Consider the following 17,186-nt stretch of genomic DNA (forward strand, 5'->3'; position numbering starts at 1 on the left):
TCATTTGGGTTCACAATGGCTTTTCTTGCATTCACGAATCACTGGTCTTTTTAAACAATTCAAACTCCAGCCTCCCTCCATCGGGTTCACTCTGGCTGTTCTTATTTTTATGAGTTTTAATGTCTTTTCAAACAATTCACTGTGGACATTCCTCAGCCAGGTTCACTCCTGTCAACATATTGTTCATAGGGGCTTCAGACTTCACCCATTTTTGTCAGCAACCCTCCACCTGGGTTAGCTCTTGCCAACTTTTATAACACACTGTTCATGCGCTAATTTCACGAAGCAGAATTTATACGCCTTTCTTTCACAATCATCTAGCGGTCAAAGACTTTCAATGGTACAGAGGATTTTACAAGACCTGTGTATGACCACTTTGGCCTCTTTTCACCTCTTCCCAAGGCCTTCTGGTTACCCACATGGTGCTGGAAACCTTTCAAAGTTTAAATTAGCTGTTGGCTACTTTTCATTCAACACAGTTCTATATGTTATTGACTCTCCCCTCGACTCACCGACTGTGATGAACCGCTTGATTTTCTTCCTCTTTGGAGTCAAGGTTGGTACCACAGAGACAAGCGTCTCTCCCTGGCTTGGTAATCAGCAGGGAAGGATCTCATGTACCATTGACATCTGCTGCAATACACGCTGGATATTGTTTGTGGTCTTATAATTCCTTCTGCCAAGGTTTCACGGGCCTTGGTCGGAAAGGGCAAGTTGCTTCTCTCCTGGTTACCCTCTTGGTCAGCACAGTCTTTCTCCTCCTCTTGAACTGCCCTGCTGAGTTAGCGCTCATGTTGTGCGATCTGCCTTGCTCGACCTGTGCTCTCGTGCCCCACCTTTTATCCCTGTGCAGAAGGGAAAGGGCCGTCAGGTGTGTGTGATCCTAGTCAATTGCTTGACTTTGCCTGACCCTTGGTATTGGGACATGTCAGGTAAACAGCTCTTTTCTTAGTCTGTTGTCTTTTTTTGTTGTGCAAAAGTGTTCGTGTTGGAAAAGGCAGAGGGCGGTGTTTTGGAATATCCTATGTGATAGGATGGGGAAAAGGTGTTGAAAGAAGGGGGATACCACGTCTCACCCGTTGGTGTCCCACTCCCATTCCCGAGGACTCCCATCCAGGTGATCCGCCCTCACTGGTCCATGGCCACCTGGATGACAGATCCCCGGGGACTAGCCAGAGAGACACCGTCAGATTTTCCAGAGTACCTACTGTACCATTTCAGTAAAAGAGATGCAATCAGTTGCTGAATTTTCAACTTAGCCAAACCATTAGGATGGTTGCATACATTGACAATTTGCACTCTTTCATCTGTCTGCGCGACGGCAAGAGAAGCTGAAAGGACTTGGGGAAGGGAATGGAGTTCATTGAAAGGATCAAGGGTAAAACGAGTGCAAGCTCCGATGACTAAGCTGCCAAAGAGGCGACCTCTATGAGAACCCAAAGCATGATTACAAAAAACACTATAGCCATCAATGTTAAAATTCGCAATGATGATGTTAAGGATGTCAAGCCCATCGGACACCCCAAGATGGTTTTGCAGCCTTCCGTGTTCCAAGATACCCAAGATAGCAGAGGAGAAGATATGCTTTGTCCAACAGACTTAGATGGGATGGCTTCACAAATCCATTAATCAGCTGTTTTTTTATGTTAACAAGTTGTTTTCAAAGTGTAAAGGGTAAGCTAGAAGAGATGCACGCTCCGAACAGTGATTATGTAATGTTGCAGACTGACTAGGGCAGACACAAGTCAGAAAGGCTTACATTTAACATATTCATTCAGAGATGTATAGGGCCCGCATAGATCCCAAATTGCTGGAGAAAAGCCTTAGTAAAGTAAAACTATCCAGGTTTTCAATTTTAATTAACATACATATTCACCTTGTACTATATTTCCCCTCTCAGTGACAAAGCTTTTAAACAGGGGTCCCCAAAAATACTTTCAATTGCTTTTTGGGGTTTATTTAATTCTTGGGTGAAGGTTTAAATGATCTGCGATTATTATGCTCACTTCTGATTCATCTATTAAAGGCGCTGAACAGGTATGGACATCAACCGTCTCTGGGCATCACCGCCAGACAGGCTATTGCTTCAAGTCTCTCCACTTGCTCCCAAATTTCCTCTCAGGCATGTTGGTTCTGTCTTAAGAAAGACTTCTTCATTCAACCCCATCTGAAAAAGGCCTCCTGAGGCAGATGTTCCAACAGCTACATGCAGGTTGGACCCCAATATGATTTTCTCCTGTCAAACAGGCTCTCTTCCTTTTCTGCATCATGGCAACACGTGTTGATGGTTTTAGGGGAAACTACGTGAATTGTTATGTTTCACACCTGATTCTCAGAAAGGAGTTATCTTTTTGAATCTAACAACAGATGGCACTATCATCTTTCTATTGGCGATGCCTTTATTCTTCCCATAAAATAATTATTCATATTTGATTTTCTTTGCATGAATATTTGTGTGTATTGTGAATGTAAACAGAAGTGAGGCTGGTGCATGCAGGCTGCATTTTCTTTTCTGTGGGCAAGCTGCATGTATATGTGGGTGACTTCCTCAGCATTGAAGGGGACCACCTTTAATTTGTTGATTTATTATTTTAAATAAAACAGAACATTCAGATCAAAAATTGTGTGTTTCGTTTCCCATATTTGGGGAGGGATTGCTATGGTGGGGGTGTTACATAAGGGATATGTCTCCATAAAATGAATCCACAACTATATATGTAAATATATTTCATAGATACAAGGTATTACACTTCAAGGAGACGAGGACATTTAAGAATAGGACATTCCACAACGGGGAGAGGACAATTCCTGTTGGATCACTATACTTCATTTATCCTGACCCTCAAATCTTTTAAGAACCAACAATATTATTTGTATTGATGCATGCCCCCCCAAACTGTTGGATGTTAATCTCAACCTATCTTGTGTTGAATGAATAGAAGATCTTGAGCCACATGATTCACAGCCTACCACAATGTTCAATAAATAGTTCAACATGGTTTCAGAAAAGTTGAAATCGCAGTATACGTAGCAGAGTTGTTGAAAACAAACCATTGACGGCCCTTGGGATGTATATTGAAATGGAACAAATCTGTCCCATTTTACCCTTAGGCTATATATGCGGGGCAGAGGTGCAATCTGTCTGCCCTCAAGTCACAGACACCACAAACAAACATAGGTTTTTAATGATGTGCCTGGACCCTGAGGGCGGGGGAGTTTGCAGCCAACGGCTCAAAGTTTTAAACAGGTACCTCAATATTTGAAATGTTATATGGCCCATTTAAGATATTTCCAGAAGTTCAATGATAAGACGAGCCAAATTGACAGTCTTTTGCCAGAGATTGAGAGTGCAACTAATATATGTGTCAGATGTGGTAATTACCACTAAATTACCAAAGCTTTTTGAGATACATCTACAATCAAATCAGTGACTTTCTAAAAGAGGAATTGTAGCAAAAAATGGTAGAAAGTCACCGTCTAGGACTAATGAAAGTAAAAGCAAAAGAGCAAGAATAAAGAGTGAGGAGTCCATTGATTGTGAAGCATACAACGTGCTCTATACTTAGAGGAAAAGAAGAGGTGGAAGCAAATATTATTATTATTATCATTATTATTATTTAAGAAAAAGGAAATTTTTAGTGTAGATGCTCGATGTTGAGGCCAAGGAAAGAAGTCGGCTCAACACAGTTGGAAGCAATATGTTGACTTCAGAATTAAAGTCATTACTTTTTGTGAGGCTGCGCATAGTAGTCCCAGTCATTCTTTTTCTTCAGAACAATTGAAGACGCTTTGTCCAATTGAGAGCCTACTGCCTCTAGTGGTTTCCAGAGCAACCGGTAATTTTACAAAAACATTTATGGAATTAAGCACAACATTAGGCACTCAATTCCATGGACGAAAGTATGAACTCTGAGGTTTTGATGCTTCTGAATTAATCTCCCAATTAGTAAAACAGCAGTCTCGTGAATTGGAGCTGAATACAGATATGTAAAGGGAATGTGCAATTTGAGGTAACAGATATTTTCTATCATCTTGAATATTTCATGGAAGAAATAACTGCATTTGAACTCAGCTAGATGTTTCTATAAGAGTTTCTCTGACAGAAAAGGATCCCTTTTGAGGTGAATGAATAACCATGTGTTGGTAGAAATTGTGCGTATGGGAACAACATAAGTACACATACCTTTAGAATATACAACGGGTAGAACATGCTAAAACATCACACAATTATTCTCCTTGATTACTGAATACTGATGATACATACATGTCTAGAGGCAAACTGGATGTTAATTAATACAATTTCTGTTAAAGTCACTGGTAGCTGTTTGATACAGTTAAGCCATATTATAGGGGGGGGCAGACACTGTGCCACAATACCTAACGGCTTGTGTTTCTTTAAATTCAATAAAAGTACATGACTTTTCAGTACCGTTTGGGCCAACGGAGTCCAGCCTTCACCAAAGTAGGTATGAAGTCCAGATGAATGAGGTTTTTGGAGACCCACTGGCCTCCAACAGGAAAACTAGAAGCCAGGCTGGACCAAGCATGTTTAGTCACCAAGCAAGTTCAGGCAGGAAATCAAACTATTTCACAAATGGAAACCAGATGAGGCCTAGAAAACGTCAGTAAGGAGCCACTCAGAAGGTTAGGTCAGGCTAAGCTTAAGCAGGAAAAATGGTCGGACCAATCAGGAAAGATCTGGGAAGGTCTAGGATGAATCTGTGTTTCTAACATGCCCTTGAAGATCTGAAACGATAATACACTTATCTGAACTGGTCAATATCAGTCTTTACTGGTCCATATTGGTATTTCTGATTGAGCTGATTTTGGTTCAGATTAACCTAAAACTAGATGGGCTCTGCAAATAAATGGATTTGGAACACCGTCCATGTTACTTTATTGGCCTCTAGTATCATACAGTTGAGTTCAGTATTGGGCTATTTTGAGTTCACAACACCAAAATAAATCTTCCACATAACCCCTTATTTGCCAATAACAGTGTCCGACTCATTAGGACAGATAGCACAGAGAGTAGAGCGCTTGCTTTGATTTCCGTGCAGACGTGGGTTCGAATCCCTCTGAGGTCGATAAATGAGTACCACGCACAGTGGTGAATAATAAACAGCGCTCAGGTGCCTGAAGGAATGTAGCGCTATATGAATGCTACATTATTATTATTAGGCACTCAATGCCAGCGGTTTGCTTTAATCACTTGGGCCTCTGTGAGTACAGGGGTAGCATACAAAGTGGTGGTAAAGCGGCAGGACTTGTTTACAGACGCGACGAGCTCCACATTACAGCGCTGCTGTACTGTGAAGCTGAAAGCAAATCCTCTGCCTTACTGCTAAAAATCATCGCATGTACGTTGCAGAATTACTGCTTGCGTAAATCTGCAACACAAAGGCGGCCTAACACCACTGTGCCGCCAATTGTATTATTATAATAAATCCATGGGACAGATGACACTAAATGTCATCACATTTTGCAGTTACGCTGACAAAAACGAATGAGATGCACAATACTTTATTGGCTGCACCAGACCACAGTTTAATTTTTCACCTGACGCCTGTAGTATACAATGTAGGTCGCTCCACCACACCGTATTTCGTCCACTATGGCACACATTACAAGAGGTTCACGTGTAACAGCTATGACACGAGTTTGCACGTGCAAATTAGCTTAATACGGGTTTATATGCGTTGTGCTTGATGGTCTATAACATCGCCACCTCTATCTTCTTCCGGACCGTATTTATTTACAGTAGTATTGATATCTAAAAAAAAAAGCAATGGGTCTCATTACAAGTTTGCCTGCCGGGGCCGCTGCGCCCAACAGGTCTGACACTGCCGCGCACAGCGGCTACGTTAGGCGGACTCTTCAGGGAAGCGCCGGCACTGTTAGCATTGGTGCCGGCGCTTTCTGAGTCCCCAGTCCCATAGAGTGCTATGGAACTCTAAGTGAATGGGGACTTAGATTTTACCGGTGTCTGACTTCCAGAGCTGCAGGACTTGTAATGTCCTGCTAGCACCGAGAAGTCAGGCGCTGGTTAAATGTTACGAGTCTGGCGGCAACCCACCGGTAGCGCGTTACTGCCGTTCTCGTAATGAGGCCCAACATCTTATGAATATAACCATGCGCTGAATTTTGCAGTCACCACCACTTTCCTGCTTTACATTAGGAAGATGGGAATGAAACTCATCAAGGAAAAGTGATCTCCTCGTGACGAAAAATATATTTTAGTACAATCGTTGTCCTCTTTAGGTTTCTTTGGCGAATGGGTAGGCATACAATTATTGACATTTTCAAACTGGAGTAATACGTTAAGCACACCATGTCCCAAGTGTTCAGTGGATGATAGTTCCTGCTCGTGCCCTTTTAATCATTCTTGCATGAAGCAAGCATCTCCTCAGAAAGTGCGCGCTTCTGCTATGCTTATGCTTCCACTAAGCAGATACATAAATACAGTCTTGGCGTTTGCTGGGTCCACTAGTGTGGCAATACAGTTGGATGGGTCAGGATGTGTTCCTTTATTTAAGCACGGGGCGCAGGGTCGGGTACTCCAAAGTGACACTATATGCAGAGTTTCCATTTTTTTTAATAATTCATTTTATGTATAATTTATTTTGGTCAGAAATGCTTACCTCATGTGGTTTTGTTCATTAACTGAATTGTGTCAAACATTTCCTTCTTGATTAGAGATCACACTAGCTCCCCTAGCCCATGTATACTTTAAAAGCATGGTTTATATGAGATGTAATTGAATATGTAACTGTACCACAGCAACATTCGTTATGGTACAGTGAACTTTCACAGAATTCCCCTTGTTCTCGGTGACGACGCCCTGACACCTAAATCAGTTTGAACCTCCACTTTGTCAGCACCGTGAGTCCTGATTTCCTGGGGTCTGGGGCCTATCAGCGATGTCTACTCTGAATTCGCAGGTCACCACCATGTTTACGAAAAAGGGTACGACGACATTGCATGGGCGCATCATAATTGCATGCACTGTATTGTTTTTCTCATTTAAAAACTAGAATGCTGTGCACAACTGATTTACTTCCCATTCTACCTACCTTATCCTACTCTGACACAACCCCTGTACTACCTCACCCCACTCTAAACCCTCAGACCCGACCATCCCCCATTCTACTCCAACCTTCCCCACCCCTTCTCACTTTATCACCACCCACTGTCACCACTTTTTACCTACCTACCCTCCTTACCTCACTTCAATCTACCCCACCCCACCCACCCTACCTTACCTCACTGTACTGCTACCCACAATATAGCAGCCTACTCTAGACAAAACCCACCCACCCTAGCTCATCCCATTCTACTGCCACCTGCTCTCTGCCACCTCACTTTACCTTTCTACTCATGCTACCTCAGCTTAATCTACACCCACCCTACTTCAATATTCTCACTCTCATCAATGCCTACTGCCTACCCTCCTAGCTCACGCCTTTCCCCTCCCACCTTTGTTCATCCCTGGCTCAACTGTACCTCACACCTAAAATCATCATTCTTACATAAATATTCCAAGTAGTCTGCAAGTTACTGTTTGCGGACAAGTAACTTTAGTAATAGAGCATTCACACCCGGGGAATAGCATTCAGCCAATCAGATGGCTGGAAACGACTGCGAGATCACACCGTGTACCGCCTGTGTTTTCTCAGCCCTGCAAAGCCCTTCCCTGGGTTCCACCATTCCCTGGGTGCACCCCTCCCGATTCTCAGACACACCATCCCCCCAGACCCCACCACACCCACCTGCATGTCATGTCCCAACCACCCCCCACTTACATGCCTTACATGCACCTGTGCGAGGTCCCCCGTAAGTAAACAGCTGCACCTCTGGCAATCTGCACAAGGTCACATGTGAGTAATGGCTGCACCCCTGTTATTTAGCGTGAGGTCCCGCGTAAGTAATGGCTGCACCCCTGCAAAACTGCGAACCGTCCACCCTACTCCCAAAAGCACCCAAAGTGCTGTCATATTCCCCTACTGCACAGCAGCCCCCTCAAGCCCAGCCACCACCCATCAGCCCCCTCACCTCTGACACCACTCCCAGGCAGCCCCTCAGGTCACGATACCACCCACCAGTGCCCCTCACCTCTGATACCACCCCCAGGCAGCCCCTCAGGTCCTGGCACCACCCACCAGTCCCCTGACATCTGAAACCACCCCTGGGCGGCCCGGGCAGCCCTGATACCACTCACCAGCCCCCCTCACCTCTGACACCACCCCCAGGCATGCCCCCAGGTCCTGAGGCCACCCACCAGCCCCCCTCACCTCTGACACCACCCACCAGCCCCCTCACCTTTGACACCACCCCCAGGCAGCCTCTCAGGTCCTGACACCACCCACCAGCCCCCTTCACTGCCAACACCCTCCCCAGACAGCCCATTAGGTCCTGACACCACACACCACCCCCCTCACCTCCAACAACACCCCAGGCAGCCCTGACACCAACCACCATTGCTCCTCAACTCCAACACCATCCTCAGGCAGCCCATCAGGTCTGATACCACCCACCAGAACCCCTCACCTCTGACACTACCCCAGCCTTGGCCTGCCACATAACACCCCTACCAGTCCAATGTTGACCAACAACTTACCTCAACTCCACTGGCCTGCTTCCAACATGAAGCACAACGGTCACATGCCAACCCCTAGCCTGAACAACTGGGGGCACTGGTGCAGAATCTATGTCAGTAGCTCATTAGAGGACTCCCTCATACATTACAAACAGTTGCACAGCAACAACACAGCTGAATGTGTGAATGCACCATGAACATTTAACATAGTAAAGCAATGTAATGCAATGTGACGTATCATTGTGCCCATGTGCCATTGCAATGGCCGCAAAGTGCTGTAGGTGAATGACCTAGGGGGACACACGCCCAAGACATCACTGATAGGACAGAGTCACATGCAATTTGTATGCATAGTAGCATGTGAAAATCAATGAATGAAGGGAGTCAGGTAGGAAGGCATAACAGTCAAAGCCCCTGCAACTAACACAAGTTGAACAGGCATGTGTTTGGGTGATATGAAGGATGTCTGAGAGTGTGTGAGCCAAGGAGATGGATGTTGTTTACAGCCAGACTTAAAAAACTCACATGTGAAGATGGAGCATATGAGGGGCAGATGTGCAGCATGACATGAGAGCATTTACTGGGTAATAGCTCATGTGTGTAAGTGGGTGGCCATGCATCGGGAGGGACACACCTACTGAATAACGACTGCACAAGTGATGAGTGTATCCCACACATCTACAGTGAGACCCCAACCCACGTTACAGTTACAGTCAGAGAACAAATGCACACCAAAACTATGGTAAACCAAATGCAGCACATGAACAAAGAGACAACCGTGTGATCAAGAAACTCAAATGGTGTCCCGTTAAAGTTTAGAAAAAAATAGTTTCGAAACAAAAGCACTGAAAAAATGTTTTTCGAATGCATTTTTTTAATCTAATTTTTTTGGGGGTTTTGTATAGTAAAAATAGTGGTTTTTCCCCAAAAAACGGGGGTTTGAGAGTGTACCCCCCCAAAAAAAAGAAAAACGTGCATTCGAAATTTGACTATAAACCACTCAAATCTGTATTAAACATATGTACACTGTGAAAAACTACTACGTGGAATGGGGAAATGTCCAAGGGCAAGAATGTACAAAAATGAAAAAAGAAATCCACACACATAACTATATAAGCAGGCAGCAGGCTTCATAGTCTCTCATCACTGAAATCTGAAATTCCTCCAATGGCTCCCCGTGGCTGCTAGAATAAAGTTCAAGACCCTATGCATAGTCCACAAGGCTTTCTGGGGCCGGGGCCCGCACTATCTACAATGCTCTCTACCTAAATACTCTGCTTCTAGAGCCCTTCGATGGGCCTCCTCCAGCTTTCTGCGTGTGAGCCGTTTTTCCAAGCAGAGATTTGGGGGTAGATCTTTATCTTCTGCAGGCGCCTCCCTCTGGAACAGCCTCTCTGCCTCTCTCTGCCATGAGCCGGAACTCCTTAAGTTCCGGACACTCCTCAAGACATTCCTTTTCTCTTCCTCTCTCCCTTGCTATCCTCCCCTCTCTTTCTCTCCAGCCTAACTCCTCCATCTCTCCCCTAACTCTGCTCAGTTATTGCTGACTGGTCGCTAGTGTCACCTCCAGAGCCTCACAGGTCCCAGGCTGCTCTGCCAGTCCTTGCACTTGCCTCCCGACCTCTGCACTATGAGCAGCACTACTGCACTTTTAGCTTTCTTTCCATGTGAGGGGCAACCCCTAGTGCACTTCATCTATGTTCCATGAGAGAGGTAACATCTCTGCACTTAGCTCAGGGCCCTGCTAAACTAGGCTCACTTGTTTCACCGTCCCCCCTCCCTTGCACCTCTGTCTGTACCTTTGCATGTCCTGAATTTACTAGGCCTAGTAAATTCTTTCTTGTCCTCCTTTGTCTCCCCTCCTTAATCTGGTTGGGCCTGTTACACTTCACACACTTGCACTAGGGGAAATGCTGTAAGGCCTAAAATGCTAGTTACTTTTTGTTAGATCATTTGGAAACTTCAAGGCCCCTGCTCCCTTCCTGCCTTAAAGTGCTTTGAAGCACTTCACTTGTGCATAAGCGCTGTACAAATATTTAATTACAATTACGTCCTCCAGGGCAGAGTCACATTACTCGTCCTCCACATGCCGGCAGGCGCCCGTTCTCTCCTGGATGGCTGCTCTGCGCCTCCTCCACATCCCTGCAAGCCTCCTCCAGGATGGCTTTCCACTTCAGAGTCCTTCTCTCCACCACCTCTCCCCTGGCCCTAGTAATCCTTGCCTCCCTAGCCGGTTTCCTCTCTGCCATCAGCTGCCTTCTGAAATCCATTCTGATGCACACCATTTATTCGAGTCTCCTCCGTTCCTCCTTCCAGGTGACTGAATGTTGGATGGCCCTGCGAGGATTGCCTCTGGGCACTCCTTATCTGCTGCTGTCTGGCTGAGCATATGCTGTGCAGGTACCCCCGCTGTCCCGAGGTGTAAACTGTCCCACTGGTGCCTGTTCCTGTGTTGGTGCTTGGGCAGGCACAGTGACCACTGCTTCTGTAGTAGCTGGGACTTTCACCGGAGGCAGACTGGGCGGTGTGGGTGGGATAAGCGTAGGGGGTGCCTTGATGTTACCTTGCGAGGAAGGCTCCCTGGAGGACGACTGGGGCACAGAGCAATCAGTGAAGGAGGGGGCAGGTGAATGTGCCAGCGCACAGAGATCACCCACGAGTAGAACATGTGCCAGCAGGCCCAGGTAGAGGCACATGGAATTGTGATGCTGTGACAGCTCCTTACGAGGAGCTGTCACAGCATCACGAATCATGGCTGTCTGTCTTGCCAGCAGGGCATGCACCAACTCACAGCTAGTTTCCTTGGGCACAAGGGGGGCTTGGTCTGGGTGGAAGCATCCATGCGGTGGGCAGTGCTGCAGCAAATGGACCAGGGACAGGAGGTTGTGCAGCTACCGCCATGATGCACAGCACATCCTCGCGTCCCTGACCTAGCGGTGCAGCCTGAACACCCTCCCGGATGTCCCCACCAGGCCCTGTGTGCTGGTCTTCACATGCCTCCTCCTCCACCAACTCCTCCATCTCCACGGAAGACTCCACCAGCGAGCCTTCTTCCCTGGATGGCCCCTCAGTTACTGCACCCTGGCCCACAGCCACTGGGGAGTCCCCACCACAACTACCTCCTGGGACGTACCCCCTGCAACTCTGTCCAATGTTACATGCGCTCCCACAGCCAACTCTCCCTTTAGGTGAGGTTCTCTCAATGTTGGCTGGCTGGGGTATGCGATTTGATCAGGTGGTCCGGCCCCTGCCTTTCTGCTCCACAGCGATGCCTCCGCCCTCTTCATGTGCTGCAGCAACTGTGGAAAATGGACAAAAGACATTGACATCAGTTATCGTTGTAAATGCATGAGTGGCATACACAACATTAACATCACCAATCATGCAGGATGTTGCAACCAGGAATTGACACACACACATGTACGTGCCCATGCAAACTGCAGGTCAACTGTTGCATGAGTGTAGTGTGGAGGATGAATCACAGTCATGGCACACGCACATGTAAACACAGCACATTGCTGTGTGGCCACCAACACATTACACAAAACAAGCAACGCCACCATACCATTGACCAACAAACACAAGTATAGCGGCATGGGAACTGCACTAGGCCGCCTGCCCACACAAACACATTCATCAACATGCATATGTGGCAGCATGACCTGCAAGCAAGCAACATGTATCGCCACACACATCTGTGAATCAATTGCTCATGTTGTGTGGCACAGCATACACATATTGCATGTACACATGTATAGATGTGCTCCAAATCCAGTGGGATGAGACGTCACATCCCTGTCCTGGAGGGAGTTGTCAATTCAACAACTTGACATTCACAGACATCCATGCACATGTGTCGCCCTCAGCAGATTTAACTGCATGGATGCACTTGCAGGTGTGCCATACAGGGAGGTGTCGTCCCTGCACGTCCCTCACATGCCCACAGCATAGCATGCCTGCAGCCATACTGTCACTGAACTTGGTCCATGATCTCATACAGCATGTGTCCAAGTCCAGCAAGTCACTGATGAATAAACTGCCAATACTAATGCATATGCCAGTATACACTCTCTGACGCCACATAAGCCCATCATTGGCATGGGGCAGCAAGCTGCTGCATCTCACACCACGCACAAGCTGCAAACAGAATGAGGCATCTGCAAACATGCATGCCACACATACACTGTAGAGCATCGCTCAACATGGGTATTCACCAGCGGCTTCTCCAGGCACAGATCTGGGCATGAAGATCTGGATAGAACCTCTCGAAGACCTGCAGCTCTACCTGGCTGAACCGGTGGCAGATTGCATGCAACGGTGGGTTCCTTGGAATGGCTACAGGCCTTGAGGTCATCCCAAAGTTTCCAGACTGTGTTTTTTGTGCGGTCTGCCACGCCCTCCTTGTTGATGGAAGCTGTGATGTCATCCCAGATCTTCAGCCTTGCACCACTGCCCAGCGGTGGTGCTGGGTTAAAGAGGGTATCAAAGGCTCCCAGGACATGATCCACCAGCATGCTAACTTTGGTGGAGGTGAAGTTGGCAGCCCTCTGCCTCAACATAGGGTGCTGCACTCTTTTGAGGAAATTGATGGACCTGACATGGCACCACTGAGGCAGGTATAGCTTAACAGAGTCCTGAGTAGGTGCTGTGGAGCTGTGTTGGTTTTGGCAGGGAGAGGTGGAAGTCCCAAGTACAGAAGAGGTGGTCACAGGCACAACACAGGAGTACAGGCAGGCAAAAGTAGGACAGCTGGCACTCCAAGACATAGCTGTTTGCAAGCAGACACTCACACTCAAGTAAGCAGCAGCAGATAAGGAGTGAGTTAAGCAAAGCAGGGTTGGAGGAGGCAAAATCACCAATTCACATGCAGGAGGATCTCTGGTGTGTGTCTCTCATCCGTAGCAGCCGATAACACAGAAAAGGCCCTTAAAACGTAAGTTACTACAGCACAACTATGCAGCTCACGGCAATGACAGTGTAATATAAGGTGCAGCTACACGCATCACTGGTTGTGCGCTCAGAGGTACAAGTTGGCTGAGTATAGCATTCACGTATTTGGGGGTGCTATGCAAGCCGTTTCCTTCAGGTAACACATACCACATTTATATTTTTGGGGGTTGCTTCTGCGAATACTGGCATGTATTTTTCTCCATTTTGATGCCTGTGGTCTGTTGTGCACGCAATTTTTGGTTTTAGGGTGCCTCTGCATATCGCGTACTGCTTTTTTCACCATTCGGAAGCTTTCTGGGTATTGCATACGCAATGTATGAGCTATGGTGTGCCTCTGCATATCGTGAACATATATTATTTGCTACTGGGCTACACTAGAGACTTGACCGACCACACATCTACGTAGCACATCACGTAGACTTTTCCCTTCTTCATATTACCCAGAACAATATCTTGGTGTGCCTTCCATTTCTCCTTAACATCTGAAAAATAAGTGGAAAGACCCCAAAAGGCAAAAGGAGTAGAGAGGGTCGGGGTCATGGTGAGGAAACATCCGCCCCAGCCCCAGCCCCAGGAAGACGCGGTGGGGCACAGCCCACATGTGACCCGGCACCTGGATGTTAAGGTGGTAAGAGCCAGATAGGAATAGCAGCACCACCTGGGGCCACTAGGACCAAGGAGATGGGTCCACAGAGGAAGAGGCGCTTCACTTATGAGGAGCTCCAGATCCTCGTTGACTATTTGACTGAACCCCATCGTGAGATGTCCCCATATGCAGGGAACATGTTCACAGCCGCACATCAATTGGTGCATTGGCGGCATATCACTGACCTCATCAACGCCTTAACTCTGGAGATGCGCAATGCTGGACAGGCACCGAAGCGGTGGAATGATCTCACACAGAGAACCAAGTATAAGCTCAGTACCAATGCGGCCTCTGCACTGGCCACTGGAAGGGGGCCAGCAGAGGAGTAGGAGCTGACTCCAATTGAAGAGGCCACAAGTCAACTCATCAGCATTGAGCAGGCGCAAGGTGTGGGAGGAGTGGAGACCCTTGAGGACACATCTGGTGAGTGGCATTTTTGTGCATAAAATGTGTGGACAGTCATGGTTATCCAAACCATATTTGTGTAGCTGTATAGCTAGCTGCAGTTGGCAGCCATCCATGGCAATGCATATTTGCTAACATGTATACTTCTGTCACATGGCCTGCCTTCAGTAATTTTCCTGTGTGGTCCACATGTGTGGCATATATCAGCGTGACTTTTCACATCACCGCCGGCTGGCCCACATAGCTGTTCCAGTACATACGTGCAGGGTTTGAAAGTAGTTCAACACATGTGCTATTTGCCACACCCCATGTTGTGCATCCCTGACAGGCACATTTCACCACAGGGCACCCCTCTGTGTATCGTGGGAAACATTGCCACATGCATTGTTCCTTGCCAGAGTTTTTTTATCTTACGGCCCTTTTGGATTGTGCATATGTAATGGATGGGATCATACAGAACAATTCTGATTCCAAATAACAGAACCAACTCAGGAAGATGGCAAAGTACTGTTTTATTAACAATTATCTAAAACAGGGAGTTAACAACAAACATCAACAGACATACGCTCAGTCTGTCAGTGATCTTTACACAAAACATAGTTTTTATACCAAAAAGAAGTGAGAAGTGACGTCATACTACGTGGCACTAATGAAAAACCTATCAAGGGTCGGGATTTGCTAAGGGAAACAACTAAATATACTTTTCTATAGGAGCTAGGATTGTGATTGGCTGTCCACTATCAGGTGGACAATATCTGCCTACCTCTAAAACATGTCATCTTCAGAAACATTAGATACACAGTTTCTCAATGGTTTTCAAACTATAAGGTCCTTCATTATATGGACTAATGTAATTGGTTGCCACGGGTGTGCCATGCCTGGAACATTCGGTTCTTTTAGCAGCATGTAAGCCCAAATCAAGGTGCAAGGAGATGGCACCTGACACTACCCTACCACCTAATTAGCCCAGCATCTCTCATTGCCTATGCCTTCTGCCTTGAAGATTGTCTTTGTACTTGGCCTTGCAAAGTATCCTTGTCTTTGAGAATGCACGGGAGTGAGAGCACGCACTATCGTGTCTGGGACTCCAAGTTCGAACTCTATTTCCATCCTTGGCTCATGTGACAGGAGACCATGATTTCGTCCATTTTGCAGGTTTTAAATGCTCTAAATGATTTAAAATTGGCCCTCCTGGTGTTCCTTCTTTGCACTTTAACAAGAGATGATTCGTCCTTCGCACGTTTGCTCATTTCCAGAATAGATAGCTGACCTTGGCTGCTTCAGTCTTGAATCCAGGCCAGACAACCTTGTCTTGCAGCTCCACAGTTCTGCTTATTCTTGCTGCGACAGAGTTTTCCCTTCCCGCTTCATGAGTCCTGGCTTACTAAATTCATGATACGAATGTACAGCTTCTATATAATAGCGGCTGTGTTCTATTCACTACGTATAACCAGCTTCTATGATGACTCAGTTTACCTTGCGTTTCAGCATCTGTACATTTTTTGAACGGTTTATTTTTTGCAGCACTTTGTGCACTTTGGATCTTCTTTTTTTGTATTTAAAAGTTCCCTTGATTCTTTACTTTGTCATTAGTTTCTTTAGGATCTATACATTCTCTTCAATCAGTATCTCGGGACATCATGCATACCTTTTATGACGTCACTGGCTTATTTTCTTTGCTCTTTCTCATATCCTTCAGGGAGTTCCTCTCTTAGATTGTCATCACTTCGGGGATACATTTGGTAAGGTTGTCTCAACAGGTATCTTTTTTCGATCACACACTGCGGTATTGGCACAACGGCTGGTGTCAAACACGGAACAGTCTCAGGCTTCCAACATATAGGAGGAAGAGGGGTGGGGTCTCCTGCAGAGGTATTCAGTTGTTCCTTGACATTCTGGTGCCTGTCTCATTGCATGTCATGTAGGTGCATGGTGAATTTACAAACCTGTGCTTATGGTTTTAAATTGTCCCACCTGTCTGACATGATAGCCCTGTATTTGTCCATCGGGCAATGCATGACAGACACATACCTTATCCCTTGCATCCTTGAGTCTGCCACTTTAGCATGTCTATGTGTCAACTGACGGCATGGACTGGACCAGGGGTGGGGAGGTGCTGCATGTCAGCAAATGCCATATATTTGTGGCATACAGCTCACAGTGTGACACGTCACGATGTCAGATGCATGGGTGTTCTGCCATTTTGTGTGTGTCTGCCTTGTGATGCACACTTGCATGTTTGTCAGGACACACATGAATACAAATGTCTATCTCTGCCCATGTGCAGGTGATGTAGCTTATACAGAGGAGGAGGAGGAAGAAGAGGTGATGATACGTCAGTCCACCAGTCAAGGGAAAATCTACAGGTGCTACAGGCCATTATCAGTCGTGTTCCGGCCTCTTCGGACTGCTGATTCGGTTGCAGAACTAGACGTGGTGTACTCGGTGATGGAGAAGGTGAGTGCCCCAGCGTTCAGGTCAGATGGGGCTGTTGGTACAGCTCGGGAAGCTGGCTTCACAAGGCCAGACAGTGGTGGACCTCACGTCTGCGGTGGTTACGGCTGCAAGGCCACCCTCCCATGAGTTGGT

This window comes from Ambystoma mexicanum, chromosome 4q, assembly GCF_040938575.1.
Source record: "Ambystoma mexicanum isolate Mex_15411 chromosome 4q, UKY_AmexF1_1, whole genome shotgun sequence".
In the NCBI taxonomy this organism is placed as follows: Eukaryota; Metazoa; Chordata; class Amphibia; order Caudata; family Ambystomatidae; genus Ambystoma; species Ambystoma mexicanum.